The sequence below is a fragment of the Brachyhypopomus gauderio genome, unplaced genomic scaffold (genome assembly GCF_052324685.1).
Source record: "Brachyhypopomus gauderio isolate BG-103 unplaced genomic scaffold, BGAUD_0.2 sc94, whole genome shotgun sequence".
In the NCBI taxonomy this organism is placed as follows: domain Eukaryota; kingdom Metazoa; phylum Chordata; class Actinopteri; order Gymnotiformes; family Hypopomidae; genus Brachyhypopomus; species Brachyhypopomus gauderio.
In genome coordinates, this window is record NW_027506915.1 from 425,019 (window position 1) to 442,379 (window position 17,361).

At 45.3% G+C, this 17,361-nt stretch overlaps 45 non-coding genes across 45 annotated transcripts; 29 read left to right on the forward strand and 16 right to left on the reverse strand.

Moving 5' to 3' along the window:
* The first annotated feature begins 547 nt into the window (after positions 1-547).
* trnay-gua (transfer RNA tyrosine (anticodon GUA)) lies at positions 548-634 on the forward strand. The gene is given in 2 exon segments: positions 548-584; positions 599-634. It is a non-coding gene; the product is annotated as a tRNA-Tyr (tRNA).
* A 63-nt stretch (positions 635-697) lies between these two features.
* trnae-cuc (transfer RNA glutamic acid (anticodon CUC)) lies at positions 698-769 on the reverse strand. The gene has a single exon. It is a non-coding gene; the product is annotated as a tRNA-Glu (tRNA).
* A 748-nt stretch (positions 770-1,517) lies between these two features.
* On the forward strand, positions 1,518-1,604 carry trnay-gua (transfer RNA tyrosine (anticodon GUA)). Its single transcript is given in 2 exon segments — positions 1,518-1,554; positions 1,569-1,604. It is a non-coding gene; the product is annotated as a tRNA-Tyr (tRNA).
* A 63-nt stretch (positions 1,605-1,667) lies between these two features.
* Positions 1,668-1,739, reverse strand: trnae-cuc (transfer RNA glutamic acid (anticodon CUC)). The gene has a single exon. It is a non-coding gene; the product is annotated as a tRNA-Glu (tRNA).
* A 748-nt stretch (positions 1,740-2,487) lies between these two features.
* Positions 2,488-2,574, forward strand: trnay-gua (transfer RNA tyrosine (anticodon GUA)). Its single transcript is given in 2 exon segments — positions 2,488-2,524; positions 2,539-2,574. It is a non-coding gene; the product is annotated as a tRNA-Tyr (tRNA).
* Positions 2,575-2,637: 63 nt separating this feature from the next.
* Positions 2,638-2,709, reverse strand: trnae-cuc (transfer RNA glutamic acid (anticodon CUC)). Its single transcript has one exon. It is a non-coding gene; the product is annotated as a tRNA-Glu (tRNA).
* A 204-nt stretch (positions 2,710-2,913) lies between these two features.
* On the forward strand, positions 2,914-2,986 carry trnak-uuu (transfer RNA lysine (anticodon UUU)). The gene has a single exon. It is a non-coding gene; the product is annotated as a tRNA-Lys (tRNA).
* A 472-nt stretch (positions 2,987-3,458) lies between these two features.
* Positions 3,459-3,545, forward strand: trnay-gua (transfer RNA tyrosine (anticodon GUA)). The gene is given in 2 exon segments: positions 3,459-3,495; positions 3,510-3,545. It is a non-coding gene; the product is annotated as a tRNA-Tyr (tRNA).
* Positions 3,546-3,608: 63 nt separating this feature from the next.
* On the reverse strand, positions 3,609-3,680 carry trnae-cuc (transfer RNA glutamic acid (anticodon CUC)). The gene has a single exon. It is a non-coding gene; the product is annotated as a tRNA-Glu (tRNA).
* A 204-nt stretch (positions 3,681-3,884) lies between these two features.
* trnak-uuu (transfer RNA lysine (anticodon UUU)) lies at positions 3,885-3,957 on the forward strand. Its single transcript has one exon. It is a non-coding gene; the product is annotated as a tRNA-Lys (tRNA).
* A 473-nt stretch (positions 3,958-4,430) lies between these two features.
* Positions 4,431-4,517, forward strand: trnay-gua (transfer RNA tyrosine (anticodon GUA)). The gene is given in 2 exon segments: positions 4,431-4,467; positions 4,482-4,517. It is a non-coding gene; the product is annotated as a tRNA-Tyr (tRNA).
* Positions 4,518-4,580: 63 nt separating this feature from the next.
* trnae-cuc (transfer RNA glutamic acid (anticodon CUC)) lies at positions 4,581-4,652 on the reverse strand. The gene has a single exon. It is a non-coding gene; the product is annotated as a tRNA-Glu (tRNA).
* A 748-nt stretch (positions 4,653-5,400) lies between these two features.
* Positions 5,401-5,487, forward strand: trnay-gua (transfer RNA tyrosine (anticodon GUA)). The gene is given in 2 exon segments: positions 5,401-5,437; positions 5,452-5,487. It is a non-coding gene; the product is annotated as a tRNA-Tyr (tRNA).
* Positions 5,488-5,550: 63 nt separating this feature from the next.
* On the reverse strand, positions 5,551-5,622 carry trnae-cuc (transfer RNA glutamic acid (anticodon CUC)). Its single transcript has one exon. It is a non-coding gene; the product is annotated as a tRNA-Glu (tRNA).
* A 204-nt stretch (positions 5,623-5,826) lies between these two features.
* Positions 5,827-5,899, forward strand: trnak-uuu (transfer RNA lysine (anticodon UUU)). The gene has a single exon. It is a non-coding gene; the product is annotated as a tRNA-Lys (tRNA).
* Positions 5,900-6,370: 471 nt separating this feature from the next.
* On the forward strand, positions 6,371-6,457 carry trnay-gua (transfer RNA tyrosine (anticodon GUA)). Its single transcript is given in 2 exon segments — positions 6,371-6,407; positions 6,422-6,457. It is a non-coding gene; the product is annotated as a tRNA-Tyr (tRNA).
* A 63-nt stretch (positions 6,458-6,520) lies between these two features.
* Positions 6,521-6,592, reverse strand: trnae-cuc (transfer RNA glutamic acid (anticodon CUC)). Its single transcript has one exon. It is a non-coding gene; the product is annotated as a tRNA-Glu (tRNA).
* Positions 6,593-6,796: 204 nt separating this feature from the next.
* Positions 6,797-6,869, forward strand: trnak-uuu (transfer RNA lysine (anticodon UUU)). Its single transcript has one exon. It is a non-coding gene; the product is annotated as a tRNA-Lys (tRNA).
* A 473-nt stretch (positions 6,870-7,342) lies between these two features.
* trnay-gua (transfer RNA tyrosine (anticodon GUA)) lies at positions 7,343-7,429 on the forward strand. Its single transcript is given in 2 exon segments — positions 7,343-7,379; positions 7,394-7,429. It is a non-coding gene; the product is annotated as a tRNA-Tyr (tRNA).
* A 63-nt stretch (positions 7,430-7,492) lies between these two features.
* Positions 7,493-7,564, reverse strand: trnae-cuc (transfer RNA glutamic acid (anticodon CUC)). Its single transcript has one exon. It is a non-coding gene; the product is annotated as a tRNA-Glu (tRNA).
* A 204-nt stretch (positions 7,565-7,768) lies between these two features.
* Positions 7,769-7,841, forward strand: trnak-uuu (transfer RNA lysine (anticodon UUU)). Its single transcript has one exon. It is a non-coding gene; the product is annotated as a tRNA-Lys (tRNA).
* A 471-nt stretch (positions 7,842-8,312) lies between these two features.
* Positions 8,313-8,399, forward strand: trnay-gua (transfer RNA tyrosine (anticodon GUA)). Its single transcript is given in 2 exon segments — positions 8,313-8,349; positions 8,364-8,399. It is a non-coding gene; the product is annotated as a tRNA-Tyr (tRNA).
* A 63-nt stretch (positions 8,400-8,462) lies between these two features.
* Positions 8,463-8,534, reverse strand: trnae-cuc (transfer RNA glutamic acid (anticodon CUC)). Its single transcript has one exon. It is a non-coding gene; the product is annotated as a tRNA-Glu (tRNA).
* A 204-nt stretch (positions 8,535-8,738) lies between these two features.
* On the forward strand, positions 8,739-8,811 carry trnak-uuu (transfer RNA lysine (anticodon UUU)). Its single transcript has one exon. It is a non-coding gene; the product is annotated as a tRNA-Lys (tRNA).
* Positions 8,812-9,283: 472 nt separating this feature from the next.
* trnay-gua (transfer RNA tyrosine (anticodon GUA)) lies at positions 9,284-9,370 on the forward strand. The gene is given in 2 exon segments: positions 9,284-9,320; positions 9,335-9,370. It is a non-coding gene; the product is annotated as a tRNA-Tyr (tRNA).
* Positions 9,371-9,433: 63 nt separating this feature from the next.
* trnae-cuc (transfer RNA glutamic acid (anticodon CUC)) lies at positions 9,434-9,505 on the reverse strand. Its single transcript has one exon. It is a non-coding gene; the product is annotated as a tRNA-Glu (tRNA).
* A 204-nt stretch (positions 9,506-9,709) lies between these two features.
* trnak-uuu (transfer RNA lysine (anticodon UUU)) lies at positions 9,710-9,782 on the forward strand. The gene has a single exon. It is a non-coding gene; the product is annotated as a tRNA-Lys (tRNA).
* Positions 9,783-10,255: 473 nt separating this feature from the next.
* Positions 10,256-10,342, forward strand: trnay-gua (transfer RNA tyrosine (anticodon GUA)). Its single transcript is given in 2 exon segments — positions 10,256-10,292; positions 10,307-10,342. It is a non-coding gene; the product is annotated as a tRNA-Tyr (tRNA).
* Positions 10,343-10,405: 63 nt separating this feature from the next.
* On the reverse strand, positions 10,406-10,477 carry trnae-cuc (transfer RNA glutamic acid (anticodon CUC)). Its single transcript has one exon. It is a non-coding gene; the product is annotated as a tRNA-Glu (tRNA).
* A 204-nt stretch (positions 10,478-10,681) lies between these two features.
* trnak-uuu (transfer RNA lysine (anticodon UUU)) lies at positions 10,682-10,754 on the forward strand. Its single transcript has one exon. It is a non-coding gene; the product is annotated as a tRNA-Lys (tRNA).
* A 473-nt stretch (positions 10,755-11,227) lies between these two features.
* Positions 11,228-11,314, forward strand: trnay-gua (transfer RNA tyrosine (anticodon GUA)). The gene is given in 2 exon segments: positions 11,228-11,264; positions 11,279-11,314. It is a non-coding gene; the product is annotated as a tRNA-Tyr (tRNA).
* A 63-nt stretch (positions 11,315-11,377) lies between these two features.
* trnae-cuc (transfer RNA glutamic acid (anticodon CUC)) lies at positions 11,378-11,449 on the reverse strand. The gene has a single exon. It is a non-coding gene; the product is annotated as a tRNA-Glu (tRNA).
* Positions 11,450-12,197: 748 nt separating this feature from the next.
* On the forward strand, positions 12,198-12,284 carry trnay-gua (transfer RNA tyrosine (anticodon GUA)). Its single transcript is given in 2 exon segments — positions 12,198-12,234; positions 12,249-12,284. It is a non-coding gene; the product is annotated as a tRNA-Tyr (tRNA).
* A 339-nt stretch (positions 12,285-12,623) lies between these two features.
* On the forward strand, positions 12,624-12,696 carry trnak-uuu (transfer RNA lysine (anticodon UUU)). The gene has a single exon. It is a non-coding gene; the product is annotated as a tRNA-Lys (tRNA).
* A 472-nt stretch (positions 12,697-13,168) lies between these two features.
* On the forward strand, positions 13,169-13,255 carry trnay-gua (transfer RNA tyrosine (anticodon GUA)). Its single transcript is given in 2 exon segments — positions 13,169-13,205; positions 13,220-13,255. It is a non-coding gene; the product is annotated as a tRNA-Tyr (tRNA).
* Positions 13,256-13,318: 63 nt separating this feature from the next.
* On the reverse strand, positions 13,319-13,390 carry trnae-cuc (transfer RNA glutamic acid (anticodon CUC)). Its single transcript has one exon. It is a non-coding gene; the product is annotated as a tRNA-Glu (tRNA).
* A 750-nt stretch (positions 13,391-14,140) lies between these two features.
* On the forward strand, positions 14,141-14,227 carry trnay-gua (transfer RNA tyrosine (anticodon GUA)). Its single transcript is given in 2 exon segments — positions 14,141-14,177; positions 14,192-14,227. It is a non-coding gene; the product is annotated as a tRNA-Tyr (tRNA).
* Positions 14,228-14,290: 63 nt separating this feature from the next.
* trnae-cuc (transfer RNA glutamic acid (anticodon CUC)) lies at positions 14,291-14,362 on the reverse strand. Its single transcript has one exon. It is a non-coding gene; the product is annotated as a tRNA-Glu (tRNA).
* Positions 14,363-14,566: 204 nt separating this feature from the next.
* On the forward strand, positions 14,567-14,639 carry trnak-uuu (transfer RNA lysine (anticodon UUU)). The gene has a single exon. It is a non-coding gene; the product is annotated as a tRNA-Lys (tRNA).
* A 472-nt stretch (positions 14,640-15,111) lies between these two features.
* On the forward strand, positions 15,112-15,198 carry trnay-gua (transfer RNA tyrosine (anticodon GUA)). Its single transcript is given in 2 exon segments — positions 15,112-15,148; positions 15,163-15,198. It is a non-coding gene; the product is annotated as a tRNA-Tyr (tRNA).
* A 339-nt stretch (positions 15,199-15,537) lies between these two features.
* On the forward strand, positions 15,538-15,610 carry trnak-uuu (transfer RNA lysine (anticodon UUU)). The gene has a single exon. It is a non-coding gene; the product is annotated as a tRNA-Lys (tRNA).
* A 472-nt stretch (positions 15,611-16,082) lies between these two features.
* Positions 16,083-16,169, forward strand: trnay-gua (transfer RNA tyrosine (anticodon GUA)). Its single transcript is given in 2 exon segments — positions 16,083-16,119; positions 16,134-16,169. It is a non-coding gene; the product is annotated as a tRNA-Tyr (tRNA).
* Positions 16,170-16,232: 63 nt separating this feature from the next.
* On the reverse strand, positions 16,233-16,304 carry trnae-cuc (transfer RNA glutamic acid (anticodon CUC)). Its single transcript has one exon. It is a non-coding gene; the product is annotated as a tRNA-Glu (tRNA).
* A 750-nt stretch (positions 16,305-17,054) lies between these two features.
* Positions 17,055-17,141, forward strand: trnay-gua (transfer RNA tyrosine (anticodon GUA)). Its single transcript is given in 2 exon segments — positions 17,055-17,091; positions 17,106-17,141. It is a non-coding gene; the product is annotated as a tRNA-Tyr (tRNA).
* Positions 17,142-17,204: 63 nt separating this feature from the next.
* Positions 17,205-17,276, reverse strand: trnae-cuc (transfer RNA glutamic acid (anticodon CUC)). Its single transcript has one exon. It is a non-coding gene; the product is annotated as a tRNA-Glu (tRNA).
* Between the last annotated feature and the right edge of the window lie 85 nt (positions 17,277-17,361).

Genomic DNA, 17,361 nt, shown 5'->3' on the forward strand with positions numbered 1-17,361 from the left:
GTAGCCTGGATAGCTCAGTCGGTAGAGCATCAGACTTTTAATCTGAGGGTCCAGCGTTCAAGTCCCTGTTCAGGCGTTGAACTTTACATGACCGTCAGCTCTTGAGCACCGTTCACTCATCGTCAGGCAGGCTTTTGGATTAAGCTGAACTTCCAGCTTTACGTCTGCCTACCTGTGACTTCCTTGTCATTAATTATTTTGTCTATGTCCTTGTTAATGATGACAAAAAAACACCAATTAAAGCCACTCAGCCTTTCCTTTCTCTCTCTCTCTATGTGACATCACAATAGATTTTCTCAAAAAGCAATTCAAATTGTTCTAACCATTGGTGGGACCAACCCGTGGCCTTTTACCATCCACGTGTCCAAAATGCAGTACGCATGCCAATGTTGGTAACAGACATACGTGTTGGTAGCTCTACATGTCCAACTGGTACAGTGTGAGGTTTCCTCTTTGGTGGACCCTAAAGAGTTGAAAAAGCCACAACCGAACTGGTATCTTTGTCAACATCCTTGTTTCTGGATCTATGCTGCATGTGCGTCAGAATCCTTCGGTAGCTCAGATGGTAGAGCGGAGGACTGTAGAGGTTAAAGCAGCAATCCTTAGGCCACCGGTTCAAATCCGGTTCGAAGGAAGCTTCTTTTTTTTCCAGGATATTACTGCCTTTAATGTCATGATGAGCAAAAAGTTTTCTGTTTTCCCTGACCGGGAATCGAACCCGGGCCGCGGCGGTGAGAGCGCCGAATCCTAGCCACTAGACCATCAGGGACAGCGATGTTATGCTAATGAATGAAGGCTTTTACATGAGTTCTGGCTGGCCGTTATTCATGAGTGAAGAAAGACCAGAATGTGGGTTATTCGTGACCACACCAGAACATGTGGACCTTTTTGTGTCAAGACTGTCAAATGCTTCCCATGTCAGAGGTCAAGAATATCTGGACATGTTCTGAATCACAGAGCAAGCCTAAACGTAGCCTGGATAGCTCAGTCGGTAGAGCATCAGACTTTTAATCTGAGGGTCCAGCGTTCAAGTCCCTGTTCAGGCGTTGAACTTTACATGACCGTCAGCTCTTGAGCACCGTTCACTCATCGTCAGGCAGGCTTTTGGATTAAGCTGAACTTCCAGCTTTACGTCTGCCTACCTGTGACTTCCTTGTCATTAATTATTTTGTCTATGTCCTTGTTAATGATGACAAAAAAACACCAATTAAAGCCACTCAGCCTTTCCTTTCTCTCTCTCTCTATGTGACATCACAATAGATTTTCTCAAAAAGCAATTCAAATTGTTCTAACCATTGGTGGGACCAACCCGTGGCCTTTTACCATCCACGTGTCCAAAATGCAGTACGCATGCCAATGTTGTTAACAGACATACGTGTTGGTAGCTCTACATGTCCAACTGGTACAGTGTGAGGTTTCCTCTTTGGTGGACCCTAAAGAGTTGAAAAAGCCACAACCGAACTGGTATCTTTGTCAACATCCTTGTTTCTGGATCTATGCTGCATGTGCGTCAGAATCCTTCGGTAGCTCAGATGGTAGAGCGGAGGACTGTAGAGGTTAAAGCAGCAATCCTTAGGCCACCGGTTCAAATCCGGTTCGAAGGAAGCTTCTTTTTTTTCCAGGATATTACTGCCTTTAATGTCATGATGAGCAAAAAGTTTTCTGTTTTCCCTGACCGGGAATCGAACCCGGGCCGCGGCGGTGAGAGCGCCGAATCCTAGCCACTAGACCATCAGGGACAGCGATGTTATGCTAATGGATGAAGGCCTTTACATGAGTTCTGGCTGGCAGTTATTCATGAGTGAAGAAAGACCAGAATGTGGGTTATTCGTGACCACACCAGAACATGTGGACCTTTTTGTGTCAAGACTGTCAAATGCTTCCCATGTCAGAGGTCAAGAATATCTGGACATGTTCTGAATCACAGAGCAAAGCTAAACGTAGCCTGGATAGCTCAGTCGGTAGAGCATCAGACTTTTAATCTGAGGGTCCAGCGTTCAAGTCCCTGTTCAGGCGTTGAACTTTACATGACCGTCAGCTCTTGAGCACCGTTCAGTCATCGTCAGGCAGGCTTTTGGATTAAGCTGAACTTCCAGCTTTACGTCTGCCTACATGTGACTTCCTTGTCATTAATTATTTTGTCTATGTCCTTGTTAATGATGACAAAAAAACAACAATTAAAGCCACTCAGCTTTTCCTTTCTCTCTCTCTCTATGTGACATCACAATAGATTTTCTCAAAAAGCAATTCAAATTGTTCTAACCATTGGTGGGACCAACCCGTGGCCTTTTACCATCCACGTGTCCAAAATGCAGTACGCATGCCAATGTTGTTAACAGACATACGTGTTGGTAGCTCTACATGTCCAACTGGTACAGTGTGAGGTTTCCTCTTTGGTGGACCCTAAAGAGTTGAAAAAGCCACAACCGAACTGGTATCTTTGTCAACATCCTTGTTTCTGGATCTATGCTGCATGTGCGTCAGAATCCTTCGGTAGCTCAGATGGTAGAGCGGAGGACTGTAGAGGTTAAAGCAGCAATCCTTAGGCCACCGGTTCAAATCCGGTTCGAAGGAAGCTTCTTTTTTTTCCAGGATATTACTGCCTTTAATGTCATGATGAGCAAAAAGTTTTCTGTTTTCCCTGACCGGGAATCGAACCCGGGCCGCGGCGGTGAGAGCGCCGAATCCTAGCCACTAGACCATCAGGGACAGCGATGTTATGCTAATGGATGAAGGCCTTTACATGAGTTCTGGCTGGCAGTTATTCATGAGTGAAGAAAGACCAGAATGTGGGTTATTCGTGACCACACCAGAACATGTGGACCTTTTTGTGTCAAGACTGTCAAATGCTTCCCATGTCAGAGGTCAAGAATATCTGGACATGTTCTGAATCACAGAGCAAGGCTAAACGTAGCCTGGATAGCTCAGTCGGTAGAGCATCAGACTTTTAATCTGAGGGTCCAGGGTTCAAGTCCCTGTTCAGGCGTTGAACTTTACATGACCGTCAGCTCTTGAGCACCGTTCACTCATCGTCAGGCAGGCTTTTGGATTAAGCTGAACTTCCAGCTTTACGTCTGCCTACCTGTGACTTCCTTGTCATTAATTATTTTGTCTATGTCCTTGTTAATGATGACAAAAAAAACAACAATTAAAGCCACTCAGCCTTTCCTTTCTCTCTCTCTCTATGTGACATCACAATAGATTTTCTCAAAAAGCAATTCAAATTGTTCTAACCATTGGTGGGACCAACCCGTGGCCTTTTACCATCCATGTGTCCAAAATGCAGTACGCATGCCAATGTTGTTAACAGACATACGTGTTGGTAGCTCTACATGTCCAACTGGTACAGTGTGAGGTTTCCTCTTTGGTGGACCTTAAAGAGTTGAAAAAGCCACAACCGAACTGGTATCTTTGTCAACGTCCTTGTTTCTGGATCTATGCTGCATGTGCGTCAGAATCCTTCGGTAGCTCAGATGGTAGAGCGGAGGACTGTAGAGGTTAAAGCAGCAATCCTTAGGCCACCGGTTCAAATCCGGTTCGAAGGAAGCTTCTTTTTTTTCCAGGATATTACTGCCTTTAATGTCATGATGAGCAAAAAGTTTTCTGTTTTCCCTGACCGGGAATCGAACCCGGGCCGCGGCGGTGAGAGCGCCGAATCCTAGCCACTAGACCATCAGGGACAGCGATGTTATGCTAATGGATGAAGGCCTTTACATGAGTTCTGGCTGGCCGTTATTCATGAGTGAAGAAAGACCAGAATGTGGGTTATTCGTGACCACACCAGAACATGTGGACCTTTTTGTGTCAAGACTGTCAAATGCTTCCCATGTCAGAGGTCAAGAATATCTGGACATGTTCTGAATCACAGAGCAAGGCTAAACGTAGCCTGGATAGCTCAGTCGGTAGAGCATCAGACTTTTAATCTGAGGGTCCAGGGTTCAAGTCCCTGTTCAGGTGTTGAACTTTACATGACCGTCAGCTCTTGAGCACCGTTCACTCATCGTCAGGCAGGCTTTTGGATTAAGCTGAACTTCCAGCTTTACGTCTGCCTACCTGTGACTTCCTTGTCATTAATTCTTTTGTCTATGTCCTTGTTAATGATGACAAAAAAAAACACCAATTAAAGCCACTCAGCCTTTCCTTTCTCTCTCTCTCTATGTGACATCACAATAGATTTTCTCAAAAAGCAATTCAAATTGTTCTAACCATTGGTGGGACCAACCCGTGGCCTTTTACCATCCACGTGTCCAAAATGCAGTACGCATGCCAATGTTGTTAACAGACATACGTGTTGGTAGCTCTACATGTCCAACTGGTACAGTGTGAGGTTTCCTCTTTGGTGGACCTTAAAGAGTTGAAAAAGCCACAACCGAACTGGTATCTTTGTCAACGTCCTTGTTTCTGGATCTATGCTGCATGTGCGTCAGAATCCTTCGGTAGCTCAGATGGTAGAGCGGAGGACTGTAGAGGTTAAAGCAGCAATCCTTAGGCCACCGGTTCAAATCCGGTTCGAAGGAAGCTTCTTTTTTTTCCAGGATATTACTGCCTTTAATGTCATGATGAGCAAAAAGTTTTCTGTTTTCCCTGACCGGGAATCGAACCCGGGCCGCGGCGGTGAGAGCGCCGAATCCTAGCCACTAGACCATCAGGGACAGCGATGTTATGCTAATGGATGAAGGCCTTTACATGAGTTCTGGCTGGCCGTTATTCATGAGTGAAGAAAGACCAGAATGTGGGTTATTCGTGACCACACCAGAACATGTGGACCTTTTTGTGTCAAGACTGTCAAATGCTTCCCATGTCAGAGGTCAAGAATATCTGGACATGTTCTGAATCACAGAGCAAAGCTAAACGTAGCCTGGATAGCTCAGTCGGTAGAGCATCAGACTTTTAATCTGAGGGTCCAGCGTTCAAGTCCCTGTTCAGGCGTTGAACTTTACATGACCGTCAGCTCTTGAGCACCGTTCAGTCATCGTCAGGCAGGCTTTTGGATTAAGCTGAACTTCCAGCTTTACGTCTGCCTACATGTGACTTCCTTGTCATTAATTATTTTGTCTATGTCCTTGTTAATGATGACAAAAAAACAACAATTAAAGCCACTCAGCTTTTCCTTTCTCTCTCTCTCTATGTGACATCACAATAGATTTTCTCAAAAAGCAATTCAAATTGTTCTAACCATTGGTGGGACCAACCCGTGGCCTTTTACCATCCACGTGTCCAAAATGCAGTACGCATGCCAATGTTGTTAACAGACATACGTGTTGGTAGCTCTACATGTCCAACTGGTACAGTGTGAGGTTTCCTCTTTGGTGGACCCTAAAGAGTTGAAAAAGCCACAACCGAACTGGTATCTTTGTCAACATCCTTGTTTCTGGATCTATGCTGCATGTGCGTCAGAATCCTTCGGTAGCTCAGATGGTAGAGCGGAGGACTGTAGAGGTTAAAGCAGCAATCCTTAGGCCACCGGTTCAAATCCGGTTCGAAGGAAGCTTCTTTTTTTTCCAGGATATTACTGCCTTTAATGTCATGATGAGCAAAAAGTTTTCTGTTTTCCCTGACCGGGAATCGAACCCGGGCCGCGGCGGTGAGAGCGCCGAATCCTAGCCACTAGACCATCAGGGACAGCGATGTTATGCTAATGGATGAAGGCCTTTACATGAGTTCTGGCTGGCAGTTATTCATGAGTGAAGAAAGACCAGAATGTGGGTTATTCGTGACCACACCAGAACATGTGGACCTTTTTGTGTCAAGACTGTCAAATGCTTCCCATGTCAGAGGTCAAGAATATCTGGACATGTTCTGAATCACAGAGCAAGGCTAAACGTAGCCTGGATAGCTCAGTCGGTAGAGCATCAGACTTTTAATCTGAGGGTCCAGGGTTCAAGTCCCTGTTCAGGCGTTGAACTTTACATGACCGTCAGCTCTTGAGCACCGTTCACTCATCGTCAGGCAGGCTTTTGGATTAAGCTGAACTTCCAGCTTTACGTCTGCCTACCTGTGACTTCCTTGTCATTAATTATTTTGTCTATGTCCTTGTTAATGATGACAAAAAAAACAACAATTAAAGCCACTCAGCCTTTCCTTTCTCTCTCTCTCTATGTGACATCACAATAGATTTTCTCAAAAACAATTCAAATTGTTCTAACCATTGGTGGGACCAACCCGTGGCCTTTTACCATCCATGTGTCCAAAATGCAGTACGCATGCCAATGTTGTTAACAGACATACGTGTTGGTAGCTCTACATGTCCAACTGGTACAGTGTGAGGTTTCCTCTTTGGTGGACCTTAAAGAGTTGAAAAAGCCACAACCGAACTGGTATCTTTGTCAACGTCCTTGTTTCTGGATCTATGCTGCATGTGCGTCAGAATCCTTCGGTAGCTCAGATGGTAGAGCGGAGGACTGTAGAGGTTAAAGCAGCAATCCTTAGGCCACCGGTTCAAATCCGGTTCGAAGGAAGCTTCTTTTTTTTCCAGGATATTACTGCCTTTAATGTCATGATGAGCAAAAAGTTTTCTGTTTTCCCTGACCGGGAATCGAACCCGGGCCGCGGCGGTGAGAGCGCCGAATCCTAGCCACTAGACCATCAGGGACAGCGATGTTATGCTAATGGATGAAGGCCTTTACATGAGTTCTGGCTGGCCGTTATTCATGAGTGAAGAAAGACCAGAATGTGGGTTATTCGTGACCACACCAGAACATGTGGACCTTTTTGTGTCAAGACTGTCAAATGCTTCCCATGTCAGAGGTCAAGAATATCTGGACATGTTCTGAATCACAGAGCAAGGCTAAACGTAGCCTGGATAGCTCAGTCGGTAGAGCATCAGACTTTTAATCTGAGGGTCCAGGGTTCAAGTCCCTGTTCAGGTGTTGAACTTTACATGACCGTCAGCTCTTGAGCACCGTTCACTCATCGTCAGGCAGGCTTTTGGATTAAGCTGAACTTCCAGCTTTACGTCTGCCTACCTGTGACTTCCTTGTCATTAATTCTTTTGTCTATGTCCTTGTTAATGATGACAAAAAAAAACACCAATTAAAGCCACTCAGCCTTTCCTTTCTCTCTCTCTCTATGTGACATCACAATAGATTTTCTCAAAAAGCAATTCAAATTGTTCTAACCATTGGTGGGACCAACCCGTGGCCTTTTACCATCCACGTGTCCAAAATGCAGTACGCATGCCAATGTTGTTAACAGACATACGTGTTGGTAGCTCTACATGTCCAACTGGTACAGTGTGAGGTTTCCTCTTTGGTGGACCTTAAAGAGTTGAAAAAGCCACAACCGAACTGGTATCTTTGTCAACGTCCTTGTTTCTGGATCTATGCTGCATGTGCGTCAGAATCCTTCGGTAGCTCAGATGGTAGAGCGGAGGACTGTAGAGGTTAAAGCAGCAATCCTTAGGCCACCGGTTCAAATCCGGTTCGAAGGAAGCTTCTTTTTTTTCCAGGATATTACTGCCTTTAATGTCATGATGAGCAAAAAGTTTTCTGTTTTCCCTGACCGGGAATCGAACCCGGGCCGCGGCGGTGAGAGCGCCGAATCCTAGCCACTAGACCATCAGGGACAGCGATGTTATGCTAATGGATGAAGGCCTTTACATGAGTTCTGGCTGGCCGTTATTCATGAGTGAAGAAAGACCAGAATGTGGGTTATTCGTGACCACACCAGAACATGTGGACCTTTTTGTGTCAAGACTGTCAAATGCTTCCCATGTCAGAGGTCAAGAATATCTGGACATGTTCTGAATCACAGAGCAAGGCTAAACGTAGCCTGGATAGCTCAGTTGGTAGAGCATCAGACTTTTAATCTGAGTGTCCAGGGTTCAAGTCCCTGTTCAGGCATTGAACTTTACATGACCGTCAGCTCTTGAGCACCGTTCACTCATCGTCAGGCAGGCTTTTGGATTAAGCTGAACTTCCAGCTTTACGTCTGCCTACCTGTGACTTCCTTGTCATTAATTATTTTGTCTATGTCCTTGTTAATGATGACAAAAAAACACCAATTAAAGCCACTCAGCCTTTCCTTTCTCTCTCTCTCTATGTGACATCACAATAGATTTTCTCAAAAAGCAATTCAAATTGTTCTAACCATTGGTGGGACCAACCCGTGGCCTTTTACCATCCACGTGTCCAAAATGCAGTACGCATGCCAATGTTGTTAACAGACATACGTGTTGGTAGCTCTACATGTCCAACTGGTACAGTGTGAGGTTTCCTCTTTGGTGGACCCTAAAGAGTTGAAAAAGCCACAACCGAACTGGTATCTTTGTCAACATCCTTGTTTCTGGATCTATGCTGCATGTGCGTCAGAATCCTTCGGTAGCTCAGATGGTAGAGCGGAGGACTGTAGAGGTTAAAGCAGCAATCCTTAGGCCACCGGTTCAAATCCGGTTCGAAGGAAGCTTCTTTTTTTTCCAGGATATTACTGCCTTTAATGTCATGATGAGCAAAAAGTTTTCTGTTTTCCCTGACCGGGAATCGAACCCGGGCCGCGGCGGTGAGAGCGCCGAATCCTAGCCACTAGACCATCAGGGACAGCGATGTTATGCTAATGGATGAAGGCCTTTACATGAGTTCTGGCTGGCAGTTATTCATGAGTGAAGAAAGACCAGAATGTGGGTTATTCGTGACCACACCAGAACATGTGGACCTTTTTGTGTCAAGACTGTCAAATGCTTCCCATGTCAGAGGTCAAGAATATCTGGACATGTTCTGAATCACAGAGCAAGGCTAAACGTAGCCTGGATAGCTCAGTCGGTAGAGCATCAGACTTTTAATCTGAGGGTCCAGGGTTCAAGTCCCTGTTCAGGCGTTGAACTTTACATGACCGTCAGCTCTTGAGCACCGTTCACTCATCGTCAGGCAGGCTTTTGGATTAAGCTGAACTTCCAGCTTTACGTCTGCCTACCTGTGACTTCCTTGTCATTAATTATTTTGTCTATGTCCTTGTTAATGATGACAAAAAAAACAACAATTAAAGCCACTCAGCCTTTCCTTTCTCTCTCTCTCTATGTGACATCACAATAGATTTTCTCAAAAAGCAATTCAAATTGTTCTAACCATTGGTGGGACCAACCCGTGGCCTTTTACCATCCACGTGTCCAAAATGCAGTACGCATGCCAATGTTGTTAACAGACATACGTGTTGGTAGCTCTACATGTCCAACTGGTACAGTGTGAGGTTTCCTCTTTGGTGGACCTTAAAGAGTTGAAAAAGCCACAACCAAACTGGTATCTTTGTCAACGTCCTTGTTTCTGGATCTATGCTGCATGTGAGTCAGAATCCTTCGGTAGCTCAGATGGTAGAGCGGAGGACTGTAGAGGTTAAAGCAGCAATCCTTAGGCCACCGGTTCAAATCCGGTTCGAAGGAAGCTTCTTTTTTTTCCAGGATATTACTGCCTTTAATGTCATGATGAGCAAAAAGTTTTCTGTTTTCCCTGACCGGGAATCGAACCCGGGCCGCGGCGGTGAGAGCGCCGAATCCTAGCCACTAGACCATCAGGGACAGCGATGTTATGCTAATGGATGAAGGCCTTTACATGAGTTCTGGCTGGCCGTTATTCATGAGTGAAGAAAGACCAGAATGTGGGTTATTCGTGACCACACCAGAACATGTGGACCTTTTTGTGTCAAGACTGTCAAATGCTTCCCATGTCAGAGGTCAAGAATATCTGGACATGTTCTGAATCACAGAGCAAGGCTAAACGTAGCCTGGATAGCTCAGTCGGTAGAGCATCAGACTTTTAATCTGAGGGTCCAGGGTTCAAGTCCCTGTTCAGGCGTTGAACTTTACATGACCGTCAGCTCTTGAGCACCGTTCACTCATCGTCAGGCAGGCTTTTGGATTAAGCTGAACTTCCAGCTTTACGTCTGCCTACCTGTGACTTCCTTGTCATTAATTCTTTTGTCTATGTCCTTGTTAATGATGACAAAAAAAAACACCAATTAAAGCCACTCAGCCTTTCCTTTCTCTCTCTCTCTATGTGACATCACAATAGATTTTCTCAAAAAGCAATTCAAATTGTTCTAACCATTGGTGGGACCAACCCGTGGCCTTTTACCATCCACGTGTCCAAAATGCAGTACGCATGCCAATGTTGTTAACAGACATACGTGTTGGTAGCTCTACATGTCCAACTGGTACAGTGTGAGGTTTCCTCTTTGGTGGACCTTAAAGAGTTGAAAAAGCCACAACCGAACTGGTATCTTTGTCAACGTCCTTGTTTCTGGATCTATGCTGCATGTGCGTCAGAATCCTTCGGTAGCTCAGATGGTAGAGCGGAGGACTGTAGAGGTTAAAGCAGCAATCCTTAGGCCACCGGTTCAAATCCGGTTCGAAGGAAGCTTCTTTTTTTTCCAGGATATTACTGCCTTTAATGTCATGATGAGCAAAAAGTTTTCTGTTTTCCCTGACCGGGAATCGAACCCGGGCCGCGGCGGTGAGAGCGCCGAATCCTAGCCACTAGACCATCAGGGACAGCGATGTTATGCTAATGGATGAAGGCCTTTACATGAGTTCTGGCTGGCCGTTATTCATGAGTGAAGAAAGACCAGAATGTGGGTTATTCGTGACCACACCAGAACATGTGGACCTTTTTGTGTCAAGACTGTCAAATGCTTCCCATGTCAGAGGTCAAGAATATCTGGACATGTTCTGAATCACAGAGCAAGGCTAAACGTAGCCTGGATAGCTCAGTCGGTAGAGCATCAGACTTTTAATCTGAGGGTCCAGGGTTCAAGTCCCTGTTCAGGTGTTGAACTTTACATGACCGTCAGCTCTTGAGCACCGTTCACTCATCGTCAGGCAGGCTTTTGGATTAAGCTGAACTTCCAGCTTTACGTCTGCCTACCTGTGACTTCCTTGTCATTAATTCTTTTGTCTATGTCCTTGTTAATGATGACAAAAAAAAACACCAATTAAAGCCACTCAGCCTTTCCTTTCTCTCTCTCTCTATGTGACATCACAATAGATTTTCTCAAAAAGCAATTCAAATTGTTCTAACCATTGGTGGGACCAACCCGTGGCCTTTTACCATCCACGTGTCCAAAATGCAGTACGCATGCCAATGTTGTTAACAGACATACGTGTTGGTAGCTCTACATGTCCAACTGGTACAGTGTGAGGTTTCCTCTTTGGTGGACCTTAAAGAGTTGAAAAAGCCACAACCGAACTGGTATCTTTGTCAACGTCCTTGTTTCTGGATCTATGCTGCATGTGCGTCAGAATCCTTCGGTAGCTCAGATGGTAGAGCGGAGGACTGTAGAGGTTAAAGCAGCAATCCTTAGGCCACCGGTTCAAATCCGGTTCGAAGGAAGCTTCTTTTTTTTCCAGGATATTACTGCCTTTAATGTCATGATGAGCAAAAAGTTTTCTGTTTTCCCTGACCGGGAATCGAACCCGGGCCGCGGCGGTGAGAGCGCCGAATCCTAGCCACTAGACCATCAGGGACAGCGATGTTATGCTAATGGATGAAGGCCTTTACATGAGTTCTGGCTGGCCGTTATTCATGAGTGAAGAAAGACCAGAATGTGGGTTATTCGTGACCACACCAGAACATGTGGACCTTTTTGTGTCAAGACTGTCAAATGCTTCCCATGTCAGAGGTCAAGAATATCTGGACATGTTCTGAATCACAGAGCAAGGCTAAACGTAGCCTGGATAGCTCAGTTGGTAGAGCATCTGACTTTTAATCTGAGTGTCCAGGGTTCAAGTCCCTGTTCAGGCATTGAACTTTACATGACCGTCAGCTCTTGAGCACCGTTCACTCATCGTCAGGCAGGCTTTTGGATTAAGCTGAACTTCCAGCTTTACGTCTGCCTACCTGTGACTTCCTTGTCATTAATTATTTTGTCTATGTCCTTGTTAATGATGACAAAAAAACACCAATTAAAGCCACTCAGCCTTTCCTTTCTCTCTCTCTCTATGTGACATCACAATAGATTTTCTCAAAAAGCAATTCAAATTGTTCTAACCATTGGTGGGACCAACCCGTGGCCTTTTACCATCCACGTGTCCAAAATGCAGTACGCATGCCAATGTTGTTAACAGACATACGTGTTGGTAGCTCTACATGTCCAACTGGTACAGTGTGAGGTTTCCTCTTTGGTGGACCCTAAAGAGTTGAAAAAGCCACAACCGAACTGGTATCTTTGTCAACATCCTTGTTTCTGGATCTATGCTGCATGTGCGTCAGAATCCTTCGGTAGCTCAGATGGTAGAGCGGAGGACTGTAGAGGTTAAAGCAGCAATCCTTAGGCCACCGGTTCAAATCCGGTTCGAAGGAAGCTTCTTTTTTTTCCAGGATATTACTGCCTTTAATGTCATGATGAGCAAAAAGTTTTCTGTTTTCCCTGACCGGGAATCGAACCCGGGCCGCGGTGGTGAGAGCGCCGAATCCTAGCCACTAGACCATCAGGGACAGCGATGTTATGCTAATGGATGAAGGCCTTTACATGAGTTCTGGCTGGCAGTTATTCATGAGTGAAGAAAGACCAGAATGTGGGTTATTCGTGACCACACCAGAACATGTGGACCTTTTTGTGTCAAGACTGTCAAATGCTTCCCATGTCAGAGGTCAAGAATATCTGGACATGTTCTGAATCACAGAGCAAGGCTAAACGTAGCCTGGATAGCTCAGTCGGTAGAGCATCAGACTTTTAATCTGAGGGTCCAGGGTTCAAGTCCCTGTTCAGGCGTTGAACTTTACATGACCGTCAGCTCTTGAGCACCGTTCACTCATCGTCAGGCAGGCTTTTGGATTAAGCTGAACTTCCAGCTTTACGTCTGCCTACCTGTGACTTCCTTGTCATTAATTATTTTGTCTATGTCCTTGTTAATGATGACAAAAAAAACAACAATTAAAGCCACTCAGCCTTTCCTTTCTCTCTCTCTCTATGTGACATCACAATAGATTTTCTCAAAAAGCAATTCAAATTGTTCTAACCATTGGTGGGACCAACCCGTGGCCTTTTACCATCCACGTGTCCAAAATGCAGTACGCATGCCAATGTTGTTAACAGACATACGTGTTGGTAGCTCTACATGTCCAACTGGTACAGTGTGAGGTTTCCTCTTTGGTGGACCTTAAAGAGTTGAAAAAGCCACAACCGAACTGGTATCTTTGTCAACGTCCTTGTTTCTGGATCTATGCTGCATGTGCGTCAGAATCCTTCGGTAGCTCAGATGGTAGAGCGGAGGACTGTAGAGGTTAAAGCAGCAATCCTTAGGCCACCGGTTCAAATCCGGTTCGAAGGAAGCTTCTTTTTTTTCCAGGATATTACTGCCTTTAATGTCATGATGAGCAAAAAGTTTTCTGTTTTCCCTGACCGGGAATCGAACCCGGGCCACGGCGGTGAGAGCGCCGAATCCTAGCCACTAGACCATCAGGGACAGCGATGTTATGCTAATGGATGAAGGCCTTTACATGAGTTCTGGCTGGCCGTTATTCATGAGTGAAGAAAGACCAGAATGTGGGTTATTCGTGACCACACCAGAACATGTGGACCTTTTTGTGTCAAGACTGTCAAATGCTTCCCATGTCAGAGGTCAAGAATATCTGGACATGTTCTGAATCACAGAGCAAGGCTAAACGTATCCTGGATAGCTCAGTCGGTAGAGCATCAGACTTTTAATCTGAGGGTCCAGGGTTCAAGTCCCTGTTCAGGTGTTGAACTTTACATGACCGTCAGCTCTTGAGCACCGTTCACTCATCGTCAGGCAGGCTTTTGGATTAAGCTGAACTTCCAGCTTTACGTCTGCCTACCTGTGACTTCCTTGTCATTAATTCTTTTGTCTATGTCCTTGTTAATGATGACAAAAAAAAACACCAATTAAAGCCACTCAGCCTTTCCTTTCTCTCTCTCTCTATGTGACATCACAATAGATTTTCTCAAAAAGCAATTCAAATTGTTCTAACCATTGGTGGGACCAACCCGTGGCCTTTTACCATCCACGTGTCCAAAATGCAGTACGCATGCCAATGTTGTTAACAGACATACGTGTTGGTAGCTCTACATGTCCAACTGGTACAGTGTGAGGTTTCCTCTTTGGTGGACCTTAAAGAGTTGAAAAAGCCACAACCGAACTGGTATCTTTGTCAACGTCCTTGTTTCTGGATCTATGCTGCATGTGCGTCAGAATCCTTCGGTAGCTCAGATGGTAGAGCGGAGGACTGTAGAGGTTAAAGCAGCAATCCTTAGGCCACCGGTTCAAATCCGGTTCGAAGGAAGCTTCTTTTTTTTCCAGGATATTACTGCCTTTAATGTCATGATGAGCAAAAAGTTTTCTGTTTTCCCTGACCGGGAATCGAACCCGGGCCGCGGCGGTGAGAGCGCCGAATCCTAGCCACTAGACCATCAGGGACAGCGATGTTATGCTAATGGATGAAGGCCTTTACATGAGTTCTGGCTGGCCGTTATTCATGAGTGAAGAAAGACCAGAATGTGGGTTATTCGTGACCACACCAGAACATGTGGACCTTTTTGTGTCAAGACTGTCAAATGCTTCCCATGTCAGAGGTCAAGAATATCTGGACATGTTCTGAATCACAGAGCAAGGCTAAACGTAGCCTGGATAGCTCAGTCGGTAGAGCATCAGACTTTTAATCTGAGGGTCCAGGGTTCAAGTCCCTGTTCAGGCGTTGAACTTTACATGACCGTCAGCTCTTGAGCACCGTTCACTCATCGTCAGGCAGGCTTTTGGATTAAGCTGAACTTCCAGCTTTACGTCTGCCTACCTGTGACTTCCTTGTCATTAATTCTTTTGTCTATGTCCTTGTTAATGATGACAAAAAAAACACCAATTAAAGCCACTCAGCCTTTCCTTTCTCTCTCTCTCTATGTGACATCACAATAGATTTTCTCAAAAAGCAATTCAAATTGTTCTAACCATTGGTGGGACCAACCCGTGGCCTTTTACCATCCACGTGTCCAAAATGCAGTACGCATGCCAATGTTGTTAACAGACATACGTGTTGGTAGCTCTACATGTCCAACTGGTACAGTGTGAGGTTTCCTCTTTGGTGGACCCTAAAGAGTTGAAAAAGCCACAACCGAACTGGTATCTTTGTCAACATCCTTGTTTCTGGATCTATGCTGCATGTGCGTCAGAATCCTTCGGTAGCTCAGATGGTAGAGCGGAGGACTGTAGAGGTTAAAGCAGCAATCCTTAGGCCACCGGTTCAAATCCGGTTCGAAGGAAGCTTCTTTTTTTTCCAGGATATTACTGCCTTTAATGTCATGATGAGCAAAAAGTTTTCTGTTTTCCCTGACCGGGAATCGAACCCGGGCCGCGGTGGTGAGAGCGCCGAATCCTAGCCACTAGACCATCAGGGACAGCGATGTTATGCTAATGGATGAAGGCCTTTACATGAGTTCTGGCTGGCAGTTATTCATGAGTGAAGAAAGACCAGAATGTGGGTTATTCGTGACCACACCAGAACATGTGGACCTTTTTGTGTCAAGACTGTCAAATGCTTCCCATGTCAGAGGTCAAGAATATCTGGACATGTTCTGAATCACAGAGCAAGGCTAAACGTAGCCTGGATAGCTCAGTCGGTAGAGCATCAGACTTTTAATCTGAGGGTCCAGGGTTCAAGTCCCTGTTCAGGCGTTGAACTTTACATGACCGTCAGCTCTTGAGCACCGTTCACTCATCGTCAGGCAGGCTTTTGGATTAAGCTGAACTTCCAGCTTTACGTCTGCCTACCTGTGACTTCCTTGTCATTAATTATTTTGTCTATGTCCTTGTTAATGATGACAAAAAAAACAACAATTAAAGCCACTCAGCCTTTCCTTTCTCTCTCTCTCTATGTGACATCACAATAGATTTTCTCAAAAAGCAATTCAAATTGTTCTAACCATTGGTGGGACCAACCCGTGGCCTTTTACCATCCACGTGTCCAAAATGCAGTACGCATGCCAATGTTGTTAACAGACATACGTGTTGGTAGCTCTACATGTCCAACTGGTACAGTGTGAGGTTTCCTCTTTGGTGGACCTTAAAGAGTTGAAAAAGCCACAACCGAACTGGTATCTTTGTCAACGTCCTTGTTTCTGGATCTATGCTGCATGTGCGTCAGAATCCTTCGGTAGCTCAGATGGTAGAGCGGAGGACTGTAGAGGTTAAAGCAGCAATCCTTAGGCCACCGGTTCAAATCCGGTTCGAAGGAAGCTTCTTTTTTTTCCAGGATATTACTGCCTTTAATGTCATGATGAGCAAAAAGTTTTCTGTTTTCCCTGACCGGGAATCGAACCCGGGCCACGGCGGTGAGAGCGCCGAATCCTAGCCACTAGACCATCAGGGACAGCGATGTTATGCTAATGGATGAAGGCCTTTACATGAGTTCTGGCTGGCCGTTATTCATGAGTGAAGAAAGACCAGAATGTGGGTTATTCGTGACCACACCAGAACATGTGGACCTTTTTGTGTCAAGACTGTCAAATGCTTCCCATGTCAGAGGTCAAGAATATCTGGACATGTTCTGAATCACAGAGCAAGGCTAAACGTATCCTGGATAGCTCAGTCGGTAGAGCATCAGACTTTTAATCTGAGGGTCCAGGGTTCAAGTCCCTGTTCAGGTGTTGAACTTTACATGACCGTCAGCTCTTGAGCACCGTTCACTCATCGTCAGGCAGGCTTTTGGATTAAGCTGAACTTCCAGCTTTACGTCTGCCTACCTGTGACTTCCTTGTCATTAATTCTTTTGTCTATGTCCTTGTTAATGATGACAAAAAAAAACACCAATTAAAGCCACTCAGCCTTTCCTTTCTCTCTCTCTCTATGTGACATCACAATAGATTTTCTCAAAAAGCAATTCAAATTGTTCTAACCATTGGTGGGACCAACCCGTGGCCTTTTACCATCCACGTGTCCAAAATGCAGTACGCATGCCAATGTTGTTAACAGACATACGTGTTGGTAGCTCTACATGTCCAACTGGTACAGTGTGAGGTTTCCTCTTTGGTGGACCTTAAAGAGTTGAAAAAGCCACAACCGAACTGGTATCTTTGTCAACGTCCTTGTTTCTGGATCTATGCTGCATGTGCGTCAGAATCCTTCGGTAGCTCAGATGGTAGAGCGGAGGACTGTAGAGGTTAAAGCAGCAATCCTTAGGCCACCGGTTCAAATCCGGTTCGAAGGAAGCTTCTTTTTTTTCCAGGATATTACTGCCTTTAATGTCATGATGAGCAAAAAGTTTTCTGTTTTCCCTGACCGGGAATCGAACCCGGGCCGCGGCGGTGAGAGCGCCGAATCCTAGCCACTAGACCATCAGGGACAGCGATGTTATGCTAATGGATGAAGGCTTTTACATGAGTTCTGGCTGGCCGTTATTCATGAGTGAAGAAAGACCAGAATGTGGG